The 22,395-nt window shown below is 38.1% G+C and overlaps 1 long non-coding RNA gene across 1 annotated transcript in view; it reads left to right on the top strand.

The window, feature by feature from the left end:
* Positions 1–22,395, top strand: part of LOC124166061 — a 49,176-nt gene continuing 26,781 nt past the window's right edge. The window contains exons 1-2 of the long non-coding RNA XR_006866389.1: positions 1–133; positions 214–321. This is a non-coding gene — a long non-coding RNA (uncharacterized LOC124166061). The remainder of the gene's footprint in view (positions 134–213; positions 322–22,395) is intronic.

Raw genomic sequence — 22,395 nt, 5'->3', positions numbered from 1 at the left:
TGCTGGTCGTTTGCCCTGCATTGATGGTTAGAGGACAGTATGCCCATGCATATCACCTGAGGACATTGGGAGCTGTGGTGAACGAGGCAAATCCCGCATAGCAAAACACTGAGCGAAAGACTTGTAATTACAGGTACTTTATTAAGCTCTAGACTGTTTGTTTATAATTTGTTCATTATTATACGACAGCTAAAGCCGTTAAACCACTTCAAGGTTCTGCCAGACTTGAGGAAATAGCCCTTCGGCTACTGCTTTGACTCCTGTGGAAAGTAATTTGGAAATTTAAAAAGCTACGTTTCCTACTTCCAGCTGTATTTTCAGGTAAGAAGAGCTAATTCGTGATAAGAAATACTTAGATGTATATTCACACAGTTAAAAGCAGTTTTTTTCGATGAAGTAGACGCTATCAAAAAGGTAGAGCAACTTTAATGGTAATTGATAGGTTTTGATCCTGCATTTATAATTATATGTTAGGGTGTGTATCTTATGCAATGACCTCATCGCTGCATTTCTCATGTTAGCGTCTTCAGTACCTGCGCTGGTATTAGGTTTTTAACCATTAAAACACATATATTTGATGTTATTTCAAATAAATTTTAGCAATTTGATTAGAGGCAGAGTTTATCCATAAGTTTTGTCATTCCTATTAACGATCTAATTTTGTGTTTTTCATACAATGCTCTGCCATTTTCCCGAACAAAACATCGAATTAAATCCACCTAATGATTATTTAGATACGAGTTTATGAATGAATATATTTTTAGTAGTCAAATTAGAAAGGATATCCTTCTGTCCCACTCATGACAATGGAGTGACTCATTTTTGCTGGAAGGAATTCCCACTGACCTTTGCGAATGCAAAAAATTATTTGCTCACTTCCATTTGCAGGAAAAAAGTTCCATATAAAGCCACTAATATCGTACGAGTTGTCTACAGCTGAAATGTTTTGAAAATGGTTCGGAGAATTATGAGGGTATTTCATCATCTGAAGTTTCCTTGCCTCGTATGGCATTGTCAATGTCCATCAACCGCTGAAGTCAAATAGACTGTACCTTTACACACAGCAGTTGTACAAAAAGGTTATGTACTCAAAATACGTATAATAGAGGGAGTTAAGTGGGTGGAGTGGAAGAGAAAGAACGGAGGGAAAATTGAACCTGAGGAATGAATAATAACTTACTTAGAAATGTAATGATATTGTTTATTAATTTTACTCTGCTGTCGCGAGTGATAAAGTCTGAATATTTGAAATACCCATATTTTCCGCTTTTCTATCCGTCACCTACTTCTAAAATTACTCGCTTCCAGAAATGGTCAGCCCTAACCCTTTCTCAGATAAGTTGATGACGTAACGAACTCATGACGAGCGCGTCGCGGTCTCTTCGCTACTCATGGGCTTTTTGCATGGACCGTGTTGTTCGTTGTTGCTCTTAATTTTGTGAGCGGTTTCTTCTCTCAATAATAGATTCATACTGAACGATTAAATGAGTCATGACCTCATCAACTCATTAAAAGTGGGCGTAAAATTTTCCGTGTAATTATTTTACGTTTACAAGCGAATGACTGAATGGAGAAGTCTATTTGATATAATATAATATGATATGATTTAGTATAATTATTACTCCTTATACAATTTACACATATTAAACTATTATAGATACAAAATAAATTTTGGAGCTTTAGGTGACCCCAAAGGCTATTCTTTTTTGCTATTGTTTATTATGTTCGTAGCTTATTTTCTCGTCCATCCACCGAATACTTTTGAAAAATTGTGATTTCTGGTATGAGTCAGGATGAATCTTCTATTAAGGGAATAAATCTCTCACAGGATTGTGAGCAACAACGAAGCACTCGCTGCCCAGTACAAGACAGAGGACTAGCGAAGAGGTGGCGACACGAGAATTCTAAATCGCATGGTGCAATATAGCCCGTCGTGTAGAATGGAGCAGATACTTAACATAAGGCCATCCTTCCCACCTGTCCCTCCGCCAGCTCTGCCATGGAAGGGAAAACCCAAACATCCTGAAAACTCAAAACATACTGCGGCGAATACCTGGGGTCATTCAAATTCATTGAAAGCAATTTCTAAAATATCGCAGTTGGCAATGGAAATCACGGATGCAATGCCACTGGTTTTGTCTGCATGCAGGATGCACAAGTCTGTCCCGTTGGAGCTAAATTTTTGTCGCCTCCTCAGATGTATTTTAATCGGTTTTCAAAAGTCCGCAGAGTGGCATTTGGTGAGAGCAATCCACTCTTTTCAATATTTATTCTTTAACATTTACAATCTTGAGGATTAGCATTCAAATGTTATGAATTTGATCGGTCACATCAATAAGAATATAAATTTCGTTCAACGTCCCTAATTGTGTAGTTTATTATGTAGGGTGTTTCAGGAAGAATCTGCAAAACTTCATGAGGTGGTAGGGGAGACAATTTTAAACATTTTTTACCCATATACTTGGGGTCGCTATTCCTTAGTTAATGACCTATGGCAACGCTGACATTTTTAAATGCACTTTGCAGTTACCATAAAAACGATTTTTGATGGGTATCCAGCCTTTTCGACATTTTATTTAGTACTTTGAATTTTCAGGTGCTGGCCATTTTGAATATTTGTATTATTTCTTAAAAACCAACCTTATTGCGAGGAATATGTGCCTGGTATGATTTTAAAGGATTAATTTTGTCCTTGTTTTTTCATTTGTTTATTTAGACGTTAACCACTTTATTAAAATTAGCAAACTACGATTTTTCAAAAGACGGATGGCGTAATATTACTCCCGTAGCAAAAAACCGAAGGATTTCACGTGGCTTTCACTCCCATATTACACCCATAGCACGCAAAGTGTAAAAAATACACTCATTCGAATCAGAGTACATGGTGAATTCCAACTTCAGCCACTTTAACCATACCTCCCCGGTACGGTGCGATTGAATATGCGTCGCAGTTGCCCGTGATTTATCACGAGCGCGGCGCGTGATGCAAGTAAGGTCACCGCTCTCCGCGAATTTTTTTTTTAATTTTTTTTCTTTCCACGAAAAGTTTTTACGCACGTATCACCATTGTCCGTCCTTGCCCTGCCGCCCTGAGGACGAATTTTTCGGTCGTGATTTCCTCAAGAGTACCCCCCTCCTCCTTTCCCTCACATATTCTGCAATCCTTCACGGTATGAGGGGAAGGGCGCCAAAAAGGATGAGAGGGGGTTGGGTAGCGGATGGATATAGCGTTGGATAAGGTGAGGGGGAGGAAGAGGGGACGCTCGTGGAAGGGGTATGGGGCGAGGACGTCGACCCCTTGGAACAGAACGTGAATATGTTTATGAGGAGTATCATTGCGTTTTACGTGGCCGGCCCTCGTCCCCCGGGGTCGGAAATGATAAAGATGCGGTTCTGAGCCAAGTAGAGTTATTTTACTGACGTCAGAACCGATTCCACGAAATTGTGAACAATACGACGGAGCCGCATGCATCGTAATCGGAGCTCTTGGTGAATTGAAACTTTATCCCCGGCGTTTAGGCAGAACTTATTTAGTTTCAATATTTCTTCATAATATTTAAGTTATATTGACTTGATCTTGGAGTATAGGTCCGTAATTTTTAAAACGTTTATACTAACTCGCTTTGTTGTTTGTCATCTTGTCCGTGTCTAATCATGCAACTCAATTTTAAGCCAAAATCCGATTAGTTATCGAGCTGAAATTTTTAGGATAACTCAGAAACATATGGCAATACAATGTTCTAATAATTTTATTATTAATCAAAAATAAATGTATGGCAAACTTTTGAGAAATTTGTGTTTCCATTTTCAAGGGTTTCATGTAATCGGTTGTTTGTGATTAAGGGTCACAATCACACACTACGGTTAGGATAACCACAGACAACTCGGATATCGGGTCGGTGTGGTGGTTAAAGTGCTTTCCTCCCCGTGGACTTGGGTTCAAATCTCGGATGTGGTAGAGATTTTTCAGAGGTTGCCCGGTCTCTACTAGAATGATATGTGGAGAATATTTTAAGCGCATCACTCCCTCCGTCGGATGGGACGTTAAGCCATGGTCCCTTTGGCGCCTTTCGTTAAGAATAGGCTAATGCCGACGCCGGGTTTCTCTCCACCCTTCCTCACCAACCTCTACCACATGGTGCAAACGACCTAAGCTGTCGGTCGCCAAGAATAAGGATAGCAGTGAAGTTTTCTCGGGTTTCGCACCGGGTAAGGTCCTCCATTTCTCCTTCCAACGTTTCAATGGACAACTCGCCCATCGTCATCAGGGATTCAGGAATCCAATACCAAATCCTCAAAGCCTCGGGGTATATATACAGAATTCTGTGGGTGATGGCGGTTCAGCGTCTCCTGATTGGCTGCCAGTCCCCTCGTATTTTTAAGAGGTGGTCCCATATATGGCTTAAATTATAGCCACAGTCTCTGTTGATATTGTTACTGTTTTTGAGAATAAGTATACATTTTAAGTCTGATAAGAGGTGAACGACAAAAACCAGCAATCAGGAGGAATCTGCAGTGCTAGAGGAGGTGGTAGGGAGAAAATTTTTAAGCAACTTTTGTCCATAAACATGGGGTCGTAACACCTTAATTATGTACTGAGCTTTGGCAACGAATATATTTTTTGCAGTTAGCGTGAGAACGGTTTGTCTAAGGTACCCTGCCTTTTTGACGTGCTGTTTAATACTCTGGTTATTTAATGGCATTAAATAATTGAGGTTGGACCAAAATGTGCGATTACAATCAGTGGCGTAGGGAGGGGAGGGCCTGGAGGGTCCGGACACCCCCGGAATATAAAAGCACACTTACTTTGCATCACAAGAGAAAACCAAATATTGAAAAATATGAATTTACAAAAGATTTCTTTGAAAATGATCCTTATTTGACTCCATGGCTTCAAAAATCCCTTACCTAGAACTCTTTTCCTGTGCCACTATTTTAAAGTCCTCCTTAAATTGCCATCTGGATAATTCACCGCAGTCTAAACCATAGTGCCCCTTCTTATGTTCAAAAATTTGTTTTCTGTTAGTTTTTATTTATTGTGTTATTGTTTGATATCTTTCAGCTATTATTTATTTACGTAAACAGCCAAAATAAAAGCGTATGTGCCGTTTTTGGTGGTGAAATAAATAAATAAATAAATTATTTTTCGATCATGAAAAGTGTAAAAATTAGTTAAAACCCGCTACTTAGTAATCTGTTTTTAAAAAATTTCCCCCTGGTTTTGGACCCCCCCGAACAAATTTCCTGACTACACCACTGATTATAATTGACTGAAACAATCTCGAAATGGTTGAGATTGCGCAATTGTTTCGTTGACACTCCATCACAGCTCTCGTTTAACTATAAGTTCAATCATAAATGGTTTGTACTTCCGAATTATAAACTGCGAACCTCTTTTAGACGCAACACTCATTTTTGGATATCATTCATAAAAATCGAGAGTGCACCCATTTGTATGGGTGGATTTAACTTGAATAACTACTTTAGCGTTAAATTTTATTTTACTAATAAGATGCGAAAACTATTCAACCCATAGGACTATATTCATAAAATATATTTTTAGTAAAGGAAGTGGCATGAATTTAATGCCTTATATCATGGCTGTACCCAGCGGGGGTATGAGGGGCAGTTTCCCCCCACTCCTTAGCGAAAATAAATTTAGTTCAAAACGAAAGTTTTGAAACATTTTCTTTTGACAAAAAATGACCTTAGTATAAGACAGGGAACTAAATTAAATATCATTATTTTTTCTAGCAAATAGTCATAAATAGTAAAAAATCGCCGTCATAATTTTCTCAAAATTTTGTATTCATTACTTAACCTTTTCTTTGCTAAAATGTTACAACTTGAACGACCACGGCTTCCCTACCCCCCTAGTTTTGATCCTGGGTATGCTTTTGTCTTATATGGAATTCTTTACCTTATATAAATGTCAGGCATTCAGTGACTGTTATTTCCTAACCTTGTAAAATTATTACCAATTTTTCTTTGTAAGTTCTATTTTATATGTCAAAAAGGGCATGTTATCAATTAAAATGTATTGATCAGTTCGAAATATTGCTAATATAGGAGAATTTTCATAATTAAATTATTTTAGTAGTTTATGTTTTACTCAAATTTTAACTGCCTTGGCAAATTCGGGAATAAACGAAAGATATGACAGGTGATTATAGAGAGCTACGAAATCCAATACAATGTCAGAAAGAGCTCTTAACACTATCATTAATGTTTTAGCTGTAGACAAAGATATCTGGTTGAATCCTAAATCGTATGCCTTTATTTTGTTGTGAAGCAGACTCACATTGTTTCCGATACACTTTGAAGAGAATATGAGTGCACGGAATTTTTAAAATGTTCCCGCAAACAAAATCAGGAAAATAATTACTTACCTATGAATTTGATTGATATTGAAAAATCAGACGTCCGACGCGGTGATTAAATTTTAAGCCGAATTAATTGCGAATACCGTCACCAAAGTAAACTACAATAATCGAGAATAGATCAGAAACATTTGACGACTTACCTAAGCATAGGTTTGATGACCTATGTTGATGAATATCAGAGGGTACGCGTAAAACTGAGAAGGCTGTGGGGAGAAGAGTTCAATTCTTGTGACGCAGGTTCTTTTTTCAGACCGAAGAATTGAATTGATACTGAAAATTCTGACTTTTATCAAAGAAGTGAAAAAAAGCAAAAAATTTCAAAACACACAAAAAATATTAAAATTATAAAAATAAATCAATTGTTAAAATTGAACAATTGTGCAGAAAAGGAAAACACCAATAATTAAAAAACTTCACTCAAACAACACAGACTACAGACGACAACAGAACATATGCGCTCGTCACCTTTTTTTTGTACCTTCGTTATCTGACTCGTTGAGGTGAGATGGACTCACCGGTACAGTTTTACTATTCGTGCCTTCGGCGCTGCCATTATGTGACTCATAGTATTTTAACAGTTTAATAAGTTGAATTTTAATCTGAATTCATAATGGATACCGTCATCAAACTAGACTACAATAATATACAATAAATCATAAACCTTTGACGAAACAGGCAACCGTAAGGTTGATAACCTATGTTGTTGGATATCCGAGGGTGCAAGGAAAACTGAGAAGGTTGAGGAGGTATGAGTTCAATTCTTTAGGCGCCGATTCTTTTTTTTCGGGGCATCTCTTACGCGTTGTCTCCACTCCCGGTGATTCAAACAATTGAACGCGAAGAATTCTGAAGAATTTTTCCCTCCTCATCTTCCCGACGCGACGCGTCACCATAGGCGAGAAGAACACCGCCCGTCGACACAGAGCGGAGAGGCGCTTTTGGTGTCGGTGTGTGTGTCTGTCTCTGGAGGCCCAGGTTTGGTATGCAGTGCCAAGTTAACCCACCACCTTCCGTCGTTTTCCCGACGACCCCGTGGGGCGTAGGACGTGACAGATCGCTATCTCCCTTTGATCATGCACCGTAAAGTGAAATAACTACGGCGACGGGTGGGTGGGGGGGGGATCAGGGAGGGAGGGGAGCAGTCTAGACGGTCGGTGGGTGGGGGTGTGTGTACCGCAATTGGTAGGGGTGGCTTCGGTGGGTGGGTGAGGGAAACAGGGTGAGAATTGTCGCCACCCTGTTCGTCTAATGAAGCACGCCTCACACCCCCTCCCCTCTTCATTGACACCTAACCTTTTGTGATCTCTCGCGACGAGAGATATTCGATCTGGAGGATTGGGTTCACGTGTTTATAGATCGATATGTCTATCGAGGAAAAGCGGGGGAGGTACAATAGGGAAATTCAGCACTGACTTGGCCCAGCAATGAAGTACTACTCCAGGCAGTGGCGTACACAGGAATATCGTTCGGAGTGTTGGGGGGTCCAAAACCAGGGGGGAAAATTTTTGAAGAAACAGGGTACTAAGAAATGGATTTTAAACTAATTTTAACAGTTTAAAGTTTACCGGGACTAGCCGCGGTGATAACTTTTACGGGAGTCACCCGCAATGCACAATCGTGCGAAAGATCCACAGAGAAAAAATCATTCGCCTTGACCGGGATTCGAACCCGGATCTCCTGATTTCCGGTCGAGTGCTTTAGCCAGTTAAGCTATCGAGGCGTCATTCTTCCCTGTGGATATTTTATGATTTTTTCTCTGTGGATCTTTCGCATAATTTTAACACTTTTCGTAATCGAAAATACTTCATTTGTTGAAATAAATATTTTGTAAATTCATAATTTGTCAATATTTTGTTTTCTTTTAGGAAAGAAAATAATTTTTTTTTTTTTACATTTCGGGAGGATTGGGACCCCCCCCGACCCCACCCCTGGCTATGCCACTGTCTCCAAGAGTACCTCAGTACCTGGCCAGTACTACTCCTATCCCTGGTAATTACAATTTCCTACCGTAGACATTTCTGGCACTTGAGACCTTTGGCACTTGAATTTATAATTAATACAAAAATAAAAATGACCTAAATTATAATTAATAGTTACTCCAGTGAATAATAGGAAATATGGAGAAACAATAATGTGGAAAGAGAAAATGAATGATTATGCATAATGATTGCGCGCGTTGCCGATATTTGCTCATTGGATGGAAAAAAAAACTTAATCCAGATAAGTTAACGCCCGTGGAGTAGAAACACTTCAACGTAGAGTAGAAAATCTTCAAATAAAAAACAAATAGAAAGACAAAAAAGAGAATGATCGAAATAAAAGGAAAAGATATCTGTAAATTCTAAGCATGCTTAATTTCATTAATCTTCTCTCAAGTATGGGACTCATATCGCCATGAGAGGTAGAAATATATCCCTAAAGACCTTGTAGCATGTGTACTTAATAGACTAATTGCGTGGTAGCCTAAAGTATGTACAAAAAAATGAAGTAAATGTCATTCACCAATTTTCAAGGACGGAACGTGAAGTTTAGCCGATTTTGGAATGTGTTACTGCATTTCGAAGGGAAATGCAAACAATACAAAGTGAGACCATACAGTAAGTATGTACTAAATATGTACTAAGACGTACTTGTACGAGATAGATTACTTTTAGGCTAGGTTCAATGGAGTGCACAGAGAGTATGTTCTTATTGTTTGCCTGTGTCTTGCTTTTTTCTACCCAGCGAAAATGAAAAAAAATCTAAATTTCTTTAAAAGTCGGAGTTTATTGCAGTTCAGTTCGAGAGAGCTATTTGCTCACACCACTGGGCCTCATTGTCCATAACTGAAGGAATTTCTCATGGTGAGTCCTCAATCATCAGATCGCATTAAATGCTCTAAATAATGTATGTTTTTTAGGAATATTTAATGGGTTGAAAATTTTCTGTTGGCAGTTTTTCTGGTTTGAATATTAAGAATAAAATTATATAAATCCAAAGAATAATAGATTATTAAATCTTAATATACATAATATCTCATCATTTATCAAAATTGTTCGTATTCATTCACATTCACGTGATTTAATTTTATGTTATGAATAGCATAGAAAATAAGCAAGGCACGCTTCGGTGAAATACCTGCATTTAGGCGCCAACTTATTGAAAATACAATTTCATTAGTAAACGTCTCCTTTTGACTGAAAATTTTTATCTCTATTATAATCACATGTATTATTGTTCCGGAATATTAAATTTTGGCGGAATAAGTTTTGAACTCACGCCTTTTATAAAAAAAGTACTACCTGAAGGCATTGGATGAACGATTTATTTCGAAATTGGCCAATTAATTATCTGGAATAATCGAATTGGGAGTGCTTCGAAAGTTTGCTATCGGCCGTTAATAAATTTCGCGAGTGAGATGTTTTGGAAGTTATATGGGGTGTGAAATGGCTGTAGGGTCTTTTTGATCGGTTTTAAGCCGGAGTATTGGAAATTGCGCCTGAATTAGCCCGCTCTTTTGAAAGTGGAAATTTTCGTGTTATAAATTAAGCCGTAAAATTTTAAGAATCGTGATATCCCTTAATCATGCTAATAGAAAAATCAAGATATAAAGGTATAAGCTTAAATAAGTTCTATATCTCCATTGTTTGTGCACAATTAGTATTCATGGATTTATACGATTGTATTTTATTCTCAATATTATATTTTGTCGAAATTCTTTATCCCTTTGAGGAATGCTTGATTTCAATAATTGCGGTTGATAAATAATGGGAGGGTTTTCATCAGCCACTGTATTAGCGAGTTTATTAAAAAAATTAAAACAGTCATGTATCAACGTTTTGCTTGGTTGCCTGAAGCTTTATCGTTTCTTTGGCCTTAGCCAGCTCCAGAGGGATTGAAAAACGGATTTTATGTTTTAGAAAGAAAGGAATAAATCTGAATTCAAGAAATGTATTAATTAGGTAAGTAAATCAATTTTATTACATCCAATGGTGCAAGTTTGGTGAAGGGATCCAATGATAAATGTTTTAAGTTAAGTTATTCAAAACAACTTTTTCTCAAATTTTGGTCATATATTATGTCTACCTGCAGCTCGATTCTGTAAATGTGATATCTGTGCTTCGCGTGCTTCGAACCACAGTGGAGTTCTCACGCCTCTCACCGTGAAAGACGTTCAAGCGATCCTGCAAGCCTGTGTCGCGAGATGTTTGACGGATTGCGAATGATCACTTCAGTTTCTTATGTTGGTAGCTGTGCGGATGCGAGGAACGAATCAGAATCTCCGACACAAACTTACTTCAGCGGCCAACTGCAACTTCAGTTACCATAGAGAAACATATACAATGCCGCGGAATATTCACTCCCAAAGTAAATAATACTTCTTTACTCAATTTTGAGTGAGGTCTTTTCTTTTAAAAGCACCTATTAATGATAAGTTACGGTTGCTTAATTAGTTTATAGCTATTAACTGTATATTACCTCTTTTATATGTTGTCAAGTGCTGCGTATCAAAGCCAGTTATCACGTAGCAGGCTCGTAATTGCACAATTAGCACTAATTTTCTCATAATATGGAGCAAATGCTTACGCGGAATGAAAACAAGTGTTTTTTTATTATTTGATAAAGGTTCATTCTCGTATGCGTTTGAGCTGTTCTCATCATTTCAGTACATAATTTTAAATGCGCTTTGGTGTATATTTATTTGTCTGATTGTGCAAGCACATGCCACTATTCACGATTTATACTGGTGAAAATGTTTCTGGCGCGAATACGAGTTGATTATTAACAGTTTCTGCTAGAGGACGAGATGTTTACATGTCTTAGTATTTCTATTATGTCAACAGAAAAAAGAATCATGTTGGTCATGTTACTGAACGGCAGCAATAATGCATGGGAGAGATGGAATGGATGATTAATGTTTACCTTAACGTACTAAATCATGCCCCCTTCAAGCCACCTAAACGTCTACGAATTAATCGTGGTGTGAGCTCAGTGAAAATATCCATCGCCAATCCTCGAGATATGCGGGACTAACCTCTTAAATCTTCTTCCCGCATCTCGAAGGGATTGTTGATTTCGCGTATCTGCCGCCGAAGTATGTGCATCTATTGCCTCCGTCGACATTGATGCTCATGCAACAGTAGCGGAGCTATGTAAAGAGCCTCCATTCTCCTTAATAAAAACAAATCGAAGGCTTGAAGTTACGAAACAAATATTAAATAAATCCGTTAACATTCAATACCTCACAATACTTTTACCATTGGTTGTACTCCAAATTATTATGAACATTAAGTTTTCAGTATTTGACTTGTATATTCTAGCAGATGCACAAATATAAGATAATTGTCAAACCCTCAGCACAAAGTTTAACTTCTCACCAACTTCAATCGCAATAAAGGCAATATCGCAATATTAAATGGTACGCGGATGTAAATTTAACTTTACGCATTTCTTTTATTTGTTTTTAATACATATTACTTAAATGGGAAGTGACAATATGAAATAGCCACCATCGTAATTAATGAATAATGTGCTATTAATTATCAATCACAGCGTAAATTCATTATGAAAAATTAGAGCGCATTGCCGCGACGAAGCTACCACGGGCCCTATTGGGTGTGAATACTTTCACGGACGCGGCTGTGAGAGTGACGTCACTAAAAAGTTTCAGAATCGCTCCAGAGTCAAAGCCGTGAATACATTGATGAAATCCGCTTGTGACGGCCATATCACATTTACAGAATCGAGCTGCTGGTGTCACTTACATAACTCGATTGAAGTGTGATGTTCAGAATGTGATAGAATCGAAAATATAATTCGAGATGTGGCAGTCATTTGAGGACCTGGAATTGATATTGCACCAAAGGCTAACCGTAAAACAACTTTTAGCCATATTGTCAGTGTTGAAGTAGTCATATTTTTAGTGTTTTTTAAAGTCGTATTTGTTCAGTAGTTTTAGTTTTCAGTAATCTTTTAGTGATATCCTCTACGTTCTACCGTGCAAATTTTCGATCCGCCTTAGGAAAGGTTAATGGAAATTATCATTACTCTTAAATGAAACTGCAGAGTAATATGTTCCCACGATATTCAGAGCGTGAGGCACGAGGTTTATTTATGATGCTTAATTGTTATGCCTTTGACGTGTGCTTGATGGCGAATGGAAAATTAGCAAATTTTTATATCATTCGAGGAATTTATATAAACTTTTAATTTGATCTGATCTCGCTGTACAAAATATTATTGTCAGTTTTTGAAAGGTTAATGATGTGAGGTGCATCAGCGTATTGTTCTCTCAATTGAATATTGTATGTGAGAAGAATTATTAACGTACATAATTGGTGTCATTTAGTGTTTGCATCATATGCTTGCTGGGAAAATTTGCTGGGCATAATTGAACTGCCTCTAGGAAATTTTTTGTTTTATAGAATTCAACAATATTTTTGATTCGCATTTTCAATTTATTTTGGAATAAGCCCAATGCTTCCGTCATGTATGTTTATTGTAGCCCGACATGTAAGTTTGTAATTCTATGCTGTAAAAAATACTGCCCGCTCTCCCGGAAATGGCGATGAATTTAAATGCCTTAAAGGTCGTTGAACGTCTGGTGGAAGTGAGCGCCGATTGGCGGAAGCTCGAACTTGTTCCTCTTTTTAGGATCAATTTTGTTTCCCAAGGGAAGTGTTAATTCATGTCGTCTCCAAGCTTTGTTCCTAGTGCTTGTTCGTAAATCTGAAGGAAGCGCTGAGCTTCTCTTTTTAATTTTCGTAACCATGGTCTGTCCCTTGCGGATGTATACAAATTCCCAAGGGCAACGAGAGATAGTATTGTTTTATTATTTTGAATATTCGCATTTTTTCAGACCTCCATGAATATAACCCGTGTCATATTTTTATTTCATTCAAAATAAGCCTGATTGTCAACTAGTGTATAGTCTTTTTTTCTCTTTTGCGTTTCTTTTTCCTAATCTCCTCTCTGATGTTTGGTGCACCGCTGGAAGCATCGACGAGTTTTCTTTTAGAATTACCGCATGAGTTGCAGATTGGTTTATTACTCATTTATACTTTTATTATATTCTTATACTTCCTTATTTTCGTAACCATGGTCTATCCCTTGCGGATGTATACACATTCCCAAAGGCAACGAGAGATACACCATTATTTTGAAAATTCGCATTCTTCATACTCTAATGAATACCATCAACGTCATATTTTTACTTCATTCAAAATAAGCCTGATTGTCAACTAATCGATAAAGCTGCTTTTCTCCTTTTCATAACTTTACCTCTCTGATGTTATGCCGCCAGTAGCATCGAAGATTATTTTTATGGTATAGGTAGTACATGAGCTGCAAGTTGGTTTAATGCTAGATAGCTTATAGATATCTTAGTATGTATTTAATTTTGAGGGGATGTATATAATTGAAATAAAATACTGTGGAGTGTATGGAAATGGGAATATGGTATGAATAATTACTTATTTTGTCAGTAGTACCATCGACCTTGATGGTGTAATAGTTCGCCGATAGTTCTCAGTTATTTTGCATAAATCAATAAGAGTAGATTTCTAAGACTCTGTTTATTATCATATGTTTTCTTTATTTATAATGTTGATTGAAACCTCCCCATAAACAGAAATTTATCTTCATGATGTGCAATGTCCATTTCTTTGGGCAATACCTAAACTTGTGGCGGAATTATGCCTTGTGCGTTGCCATGACCCCTAGAGTCTGTAATGGCGGCAGTAATTCTTACGTGGACACAGAACAGGGCAAAATGAAGCATAGGGAAATAAATAATCGATTACGGCGATAAACCAAAAGGGCGGAGAAGGGCTGGAGGAAAAGAAAGTGCGAGGGAATGGAACATTTTCAGAAGGAAGGAGAGTTAGGCGCGCGATACTCCAAGACAAAGTCGCTTATTTAAATTAAGCCCGTTGACGAAAAATTTGCTTGATGGATCTGAAGCGCTCTGCGTATATTGGATGCTATACATCATAGTTTTGAAGAACTAGTAACAAAGTACGGCGTACGCTATTGGAATTAGGTGGAATTTGTAACTCCCTCGATGTCTTTTCGTGAGTTAACTTCCATTCCATACTACATTCATGCTAATTTTTATCTCAGGTTACAGTGGCGTACCCAGGAATATACTTGGGAGGGATTAAGGGGTCTGGGGGGACCCACCCCCTCCCTGCAACTGGGGGTCCGGAAATTTTTTTTCAAAAATGACATACCTGGAAACACATTTTACATCATTTTGGCACTTAAAATTTAGCTTTAAGCAGATGCAGTTATTATGTTTTTAAACTAGAAAATAATTTTTAATATTTCTCTGAGACTTTGGGAGGGGATCTATCCCCTAATCCCCCGTAATCTCCCATGATTCACAGTTAGAGTTATCAAAAAGAATGTGAAAAGCGCATGGGAAAAATGGCTAAAACAAAAAATTGTGCGCTGTTTTTTCCGTTTATTCAAAATTAATAAACCCCACCGTAATTGCCCCTATAATTTCGCTATTTTCCGCGCAAGATATACGAGTATTTCGTTATTTTAAATATTCGCATTCTTCTGTTCAGGTGTTTCTATGAACACGCCAGTGATGTATGTGTACTTGAATCTCACGTTACGTTGTTCCCCACTGTTAATTTATCGCTGATTGTTTTTGTAAACCGGCCTAAGTTTTAAAACTAGTAAATCGTCACGAAAAAAACACGGGTCTCGCGAGGATGTTGTGCACACTCAAGGCAAAATTATTGCGCACGAGTGTGGCTCATGCGAGGTCATGCGGGAATCCCATGAAATATGCACTGACTCCTTAAGGACAGGGTTGAACGCTGCACTGCAGCGCAGTAAGTCATGCTGGGCAAGGTTCACCGATGAGGCACCGGCCCTTCCCGTTGTACCGTGATTTTTATTGCCACTTTGGGCGCCTTTTATTAGGTTTTCAAAAATATCCTCTCCGTGCGGCGATGGAGTGGGAGCAATGGATTCATTTTCAATTTTTATAAAATATAATATTGATAACGTGAGGAATTACATTTATTATTCATTAAATCTATAAATGATGTCATCTTGAGTAGTGGCGTAACAAGGAATATGCTTTGAAGGGGGATGGGATTGCCTGAGGGGTTAACCCCACCAGGCAAATTTATTTTAAAATTTATTTAAAGTCCGGGAATTTATTTAAAAATCACAGGCCTGAAAATACGTTTTACATCATTTGCGTACTAAAAATTTAACTTTGGGCTGATGCAGTTATTGAGTGTCAAAAATAGATAGTTTTAAATACTTTTTTAAAATTTCTCTGAGGTTTTTGGGGGGGGGGATGTATCCCCTCATCCCCCCATTGTTACGCCACTTATCTGGAGTATAAGTTTCGGTTAATATCCTTAATTATGAAATATCTGATGCTTTCCCGACGTATGCTGGTAGTGAAGGCTGTTCGGGTGTTCCACCGGGTAATCTCATATCTCCCGGGTAATCTCATATTAATACCACCCGAACATCCTTCATCCTTATCCTTAATTATACTTTACTTAATGGCGAAATTAGGATCTCCCTACCATCAGCGACACGAGCAGTGACTTACATAGACAAGGGCGTACCCAGGATCAAAACTAGGGGGAGGGGGGCAAGCCGTGGTTTTTCAAGTTGTAACACAGAAAAGGTTAAGAAACCAAAATTATTAAAACATTATAACAGCGCTTAATTGGTTTTAAAATTATTTGCTCGAAAAAAATATATTTATTTTGATTGCATGCTTGACTAATATCACTTTTCTTGGATTAAAAGGAAATTTGTTCAAAAATTTCGATTTGAAATAAATTTATTTTTTCTTACTTAATTTTTTAACTTAGTAATGCTTCTTAACTTATTAATGCTTCTTAACTTATTAATGCTTGGTGGATGACAGCACATTTAGCGGTGACTGGAGAATCTTCCGTTGTAATATTAATGATTACAACAGTGGATTGATTAGAGCAGTCCCGTTGATTATTATATTATTATCATTATTATTATAAGCATGAAAAATGTGCCCAGTGTTAAATAGAGCCAAGAGAAAATGTCTTGAAATGTGCACTGACTTCAAGAGTACTGCGTTGGGAGGTGGGCTGTGGCGCAGTAAGTCACGCGGGGCAAGGTAGAGGTTCCCTTCAAGGAGAGGTTAGGGTCGTATTGTGCGAACGGGGGCGGTCTCTGGGGGTGGGAGGGACCGGAGGGGGGTGGGTGGGAGGGTTAAGGTAAGAAGGAAAAGATTATGTATCGACCCTTTGGCGAGGGCAAGGTCGGGATCGTCTGAAAGTCCCATAGAATGCATATTAACCTGAGCACCCATCTCGCCACCCCCCCCCCCCCCATGACCTCCAGCTCTCTTTCTATTCCCTCGCCGTATGGAGAGGTCAAGGGTGTATATTGCCGCTAAAACCCTCTCCCAGTTTCTCAATAGCTTTTCTTACCCACCCCGTTCCTTGCTTTCCTCTCTATTAAAATTCCAAACCCCTCCTCTTCCCTTCAGTGTCTACCCTTTGCCCATATATTGGGCGCTGCGAAAAAAGTCAGAATGGACATGCAGTGGAGGAGCAAGGTCCCAATGCCTAAGAGAGTCCTATCAATTTTTTTACTTTGTTGACTATGTGAACAGGGGTGATAACACATTTGTGGTGACTGGGGAATTCTCAATTGTAATATGCGTTATTATAAATCTTATACGGGACCAAGTGAAAAAAAACCTTGAATTGTTCACTGACTCTTTGAGTATAGGGTGTGAATCATGGTTAATTCTTATAAATTCAAGAGAACTAAACGTGATGGAGTGGAATTATTCCATACTAAAGGAAATACATGAAAATTTCCACGATATTTTATATCTCGAAAGTTTATTATCGTTTGCTGAATATATGGATTGCTGAGTACATGAAAACGTAACGGAAACACGCATAGAGGGGAAAGTCGCCTCGGTAGCTTAACTAGCTGAAAAATTTGCCCGAAAATTGGGATATCCCGGTTCGTATCCCGGAATCGCGGAATGTGAAGCGGAGAGTTATTACGTAAGGTTAAGGTTAAGAGTTATTACGAGGAGGAACATGAAAACGGAAAATAGGGAGATTTACGTTAGTCCTAAGAGAATGGCTAAAAATTCTATGCAGAAGTATCAGTTCAGATAAGACACGGCGGTTAGTTATGTTAGAATTTTAATTGCCCGCAGTGATTCTGGCTCCTACTGAAATGAGCTAAAATTTCGTGATGCACTTTTTCTCCACCCGTATAAACCGGGGAGAAATGTGTGTATCGTCGTCGTTGTATTTCTATTCTTTTCCAATCTTTCTCCGTTTTAATTCCATTTATTCTGTATTATTACCCGCCCACTACATAGATTTCTCTACCTCCCACCCTCACCGGTGACGACGCACAGTGGGCCGGAGCTCGAAAAAGTTGGACAAAAATCAGATTTTAGTCGGATTATTTTGAAAATTGCGCCCTCTCTGTTTTTTGGCGTGCTATTTTCAATTCTGCAGTTAGCTCTACGATAAAACCATTATTTTATAAAATGTAGGAGAATTATAATTTATTAACTAGCTAATTTTAACGTCGACTGTGTAGAAAAACCTTAGCTATTATCAAATGTGAAAATAAAATGGAATTCCAAATAAAGTATAAATTAATGATCCTTAAAATGACTAAATAACCAAGAAAGGCTAATAGTAAGGTTGTTGGGAGCTCTGATTTACGTTGAAAAGATGCGATCTTCAGGCTTCTCGAGGTACTGTTGTTTGGACTAAAACGTAATGCTAAAAACGTCGTTACGTCCGCACGCTTTTCATTGTTGTCAAAATTGATAATTTTAAGTTTCAACTAAAACAAACATAACACCACACCCGTAACGCATAGAAACGCGCCCATTAATATTAAATTGTTCATTAGCTGCTTGGGGTGAACATGGTTTCAAGCATGGGTCTTTAACCTTTTTTTAATGCAATGGCTAAAAATCGATTTCACATCGTCCGGAAGGCCATAATGCTCTACCACTTTACCACCATATCTATGATATTAAAGAAAACATGTAATTTCAATGGTTAAAAAGTTCAATCAATCAATGCGATTTTTGATATCTTTTATTTTTGACAAGTTTGTCGAAGGTTGGTTCGATACTTTATTTTCTTTAGCCTGAAGGGGCCGCAAGAAATTAGCCTGCGGGCCGCGTCTCCATAAAATATTCCCAGAAACGCTTCTTTCTGTATTTTAATAAAATTTTCTGCTATTTCTTAATTTTTTAAGGAAAAACTTTAATATGTATTACATATGATACAATAAGAAAATAGACAACTTTTACGTTAAATGGATATATCTCACAGATTTGGCAATTTTCCATAAAAAGTTTTCATTCCACATATTCATTGAAAACTTCTCATCGGCGCCCGTACCTTACCAATAATATATGTAGATATCCCATACATCCTTTCAGTCGCTTCTCATACGGGGAGCTGAATTCCTTCAATATAACTACAAGCTGATCACCTTTGGCAGCTACTGACTGTTTCGAGAACCGCAAAGTATGACGAGGGGGTGCATCATATCTGATGTAGGATGCGTTAGAGAGGAAGTGCCCTTCAGAAATAACCGGTAATGAGTGTACTGCATCATTACATATACGTGAAAATAGCATTTTAATTTTAATTTTATAGCACTTTTAATTACAGTTTATAGCATTTTTTGCATCTATTTTTTTCTGTACATATTTTCATAACTTAGCACTATTATTTGACGACAAAGTGTGATGAAACGCATTTGTTTGAAAAAATACGAAATATTTAAAATAATTACGGGTACAACAATAGTAAATTAAGAAATAAGACATAAAGTAAATAATTAAAATTGTTATAAGTAGCCTGAATATCATTTACGCTAGTTGAACATCAACATTGAACAAGTTTCAAAACTCTCTTCCTTTAACCGGTTGCGTCTGCCTGTAACAATTAGATTGTACTGGCTGAAAAACCTCTCCGTAGACCTCTGTCCAGATTGCGTGGAGTTCAGCATTACCAAACTCAGTTTTTGCGCGGCAAATGGCGAGAAATATTTGCGTAGCATCGCAGAAACTACCAGGGTTCTCCCCCAACCTCTCTAGTAGCTGCGGATGAAAATACATGTAACCATGTGAGAAGCAGTAAGGCCATACGTCCAGGGGCGCAGCGAGGAGAGTCTCGGCACTAAATTTACGAATTTTGCCATCGAAAAGGCAAATTTGAGGTTTATGTATCATAAAAGTCCAGTCATCGCGCTTATGTCGCATTTATTCACGTGTATCGCATCAATATCGCATATCGATGGCTAAGTTCTAAGAACGCGTGTCTCAAAATTTGGCCGGTTTGAGACGGGTATCTTAAAAAAGTGTAATGACGTTTAAAAAATAAAATTCAGACAAAAACAACTACTTATTTGCCAATGTATTCTTCTTTTTCAGTTTTATGAATTTTTATTTTTTGATTTCAGTGTACAAATAAAATATGAATAGTTTATTTTGCTCTCCCGAAAAGTTGCTATTTTTGAGACACGTGATGTTAGAACTTAGCCATCGATATGCAATTTTCACGGATCACTATGTATCATGCATGGTACTAAATGCAGCGAAGGATTAAAGGGGCAGCATTCTATACGCCTAAGGATCGTGGTCAATACATCTTCTTATTCTTTTCCAATTTTTCGTAATTCCTCCTGATCTGAATCATTTACAGCCCACCTCCTAGGTTCCCTACCTCCCTTCCATTCAGACCCGCCCGCTCGCGTGACGTCGCTGAAATGTGTACCCTCCGACGCCGCCCGTTATCTCCACCCCATGGACACAATTTTTCTCCAACGTGTATAAATGCTTGTTTCAATGTCTTTTTTGAGTTTTAAATATTTTTAAAAATTTTTTTGTTTATTTTTAAAAAAATCTTCTCTTAGTATTATCTTCTTTTTGCATTATTTTTTTTGCTTTTGCAATCTTTCTCTATCATTTCGGTTTTAAACACAACTTTTCCTTTATTTTAATTGCCAGCAGTGACTTAGGTTCCTACTGACATCAGCTATCCAGGGTTTAAAACATTTTTGGTTTTTTTTTTTTAAATCTTCTTCAAGTATTATCTTCTTTTTGCGTTATTTTTCCCTTTTGCTATCTTTCTCTATTATTTCCGTTTTAAACACAACTTTTCATTTATTTTAATTGCCAACTGTGACTTTGGTTCCTACTGACATCAGCTATCCACGGTTTAAATTCTTGACACGATTTTTCTCCGCCGTGTATAAACCGGGGAGAAATTTGCGAATTGTCGTCATCATATCTTTATTCTTTCCCAATTTTCCTCCGTTTTAATTCTTTCCGATCCGAATCATTTCCAGCCCACCTCCTAGGTTCGCTATCTCCCTCCCTTACAGGCGCCGTTCCTCCGCTCGCTCGCGTGACGTCAATGCATTGAGCACCCCCCGACGCCATCCCTCCCCCCCTCTGTCTATCCCTCCCCACCACCCCATTGCATTTCCCCCTCCCTCCCCCCATAGCGCACCCCCGACCCTCAAAACACCCCTCCCCTCCCCCCCAACAGAACATCCACCGTCTCGCCTCCCTCCCTCTCTCTATCTTTCTCTTTCTCTCTCCGTCTCGCGTGGGGCAACGGCCCCCAGCGAGCATTGTTCCGTCTGGCCCCTCCACCTCCTCTTTTCTTTTCGCGTTCATCTCCTCCTCGCTCCGACTTCAACTCTTCCTCTTCCAAAAGTCCATCTCTTTATCTCTTCTCATTCACCCTCGATAACTAGCCAAATAACATAGATAGCCAGTTTTATAATGCCTGGTTAGCGTGAACCACAAGAAAGTTCAGCCTACCCCTTTTATTGGCGGGGGCAAAAAGTTCTGGTTAGCATGAAGTTTGATCTTACACAGAAGCTAACCTGAACTTTCAGCTACCTGTAGGAAATACTGAATTCTGTATCATCTTATGGTTAGCGTTACCTAGACATTATATGACCGGCTCCTAGTGCAAGGCAATTATGAATTTAGAAAAATAAATTTTATTTTGGCATTATTTAGTTATTGCATATTTTATAATTTATTTAGTTCCTTTAATGTAACTTATTTTTTTCGGAATTCGATTGGATAACGCTAATGACTCTTGAGTTATCTTATACATTATATTCATTTACAGTATTTAAATGCAGTGGTGGTTCTAGACTGGGTAGGGGGGCTGTAGTTCCTCCCCCCCCCCTGGGTATGCAATTTACACAAGATAAAATTGTGATTTTTTGGTAATTTTTTCGGTTGTCGAATACATACAGGAGAAGAGAGCCCCCTTGTCCCACCCCCTTGACTCAGTCCTGGATTTGTTGCTGTTTAAATCCAAGAGTCTTCAGTCTTCCAAAGCTGGTTACTTAATTTCACCGTTGTTTCTCGAGTTATTCGGGTCATTTATTACACTATATGTGAGTTCATCTGTGTTTGAGACTCCACGATTACGATTTTTATTCGGCACTATCACAGTGTAACCATGGAAACTGTAATTTAACATGGATAACTATCCAAATAACATCTAGTGTAAGCCAATTTTGAATTTAGAAAAATTGTGCTGGCCTTTTTTGGCAATGCAATATTTTTGTGCTATATTTCGGTGCTGAAACGTAACGAAGTTTTGAATCATACGATCGGATAGCGCTAATGATTCATGAGTTATCACTTTACCACAGAACCCACTTCCGACCACTGAATGATTGATTTCATACAAGTGTTTGGGGTGAAAAAGACGAGATGGGACAAAAACTCATAGTAACCACTTAGTGGCGTAGCCAGGATTTTGAAACGGGGGAGGGGGTTACTGGAGATTTCGGGTTCCTTTCGGGGTGTATGGAAAACCACCCAGGGCATAGGGGGTCCGAGGGTTTTTTCCCCGAAAATTTTGGGTTATTTAATGTTGAAAGCGTGATATTTAGAACTCAAAAACGAGTTTATTAAAATGAAGAATATAAATTGGATGAATTAAATGCTTTAAAGGCTCAAAGGGGGTCTAAC

Source organism: Ischnura elegans, chromosome 9, assembly GCF_921293095.1.
Source record: "Ischnura elegans chromosome 9, ioIscEleg1.1, whole genome shotgun sequence".
NCBI lineage: Eukaryota > Metazoa > Arthropoda > Insecta > Odonata > Coenagrionidae > Ischnura > Ischnura elegans.
Note: the sequence above shows the minus strand (reverse complement) of the source record. Positions and strands in the feature narration are given on the sequence as shown.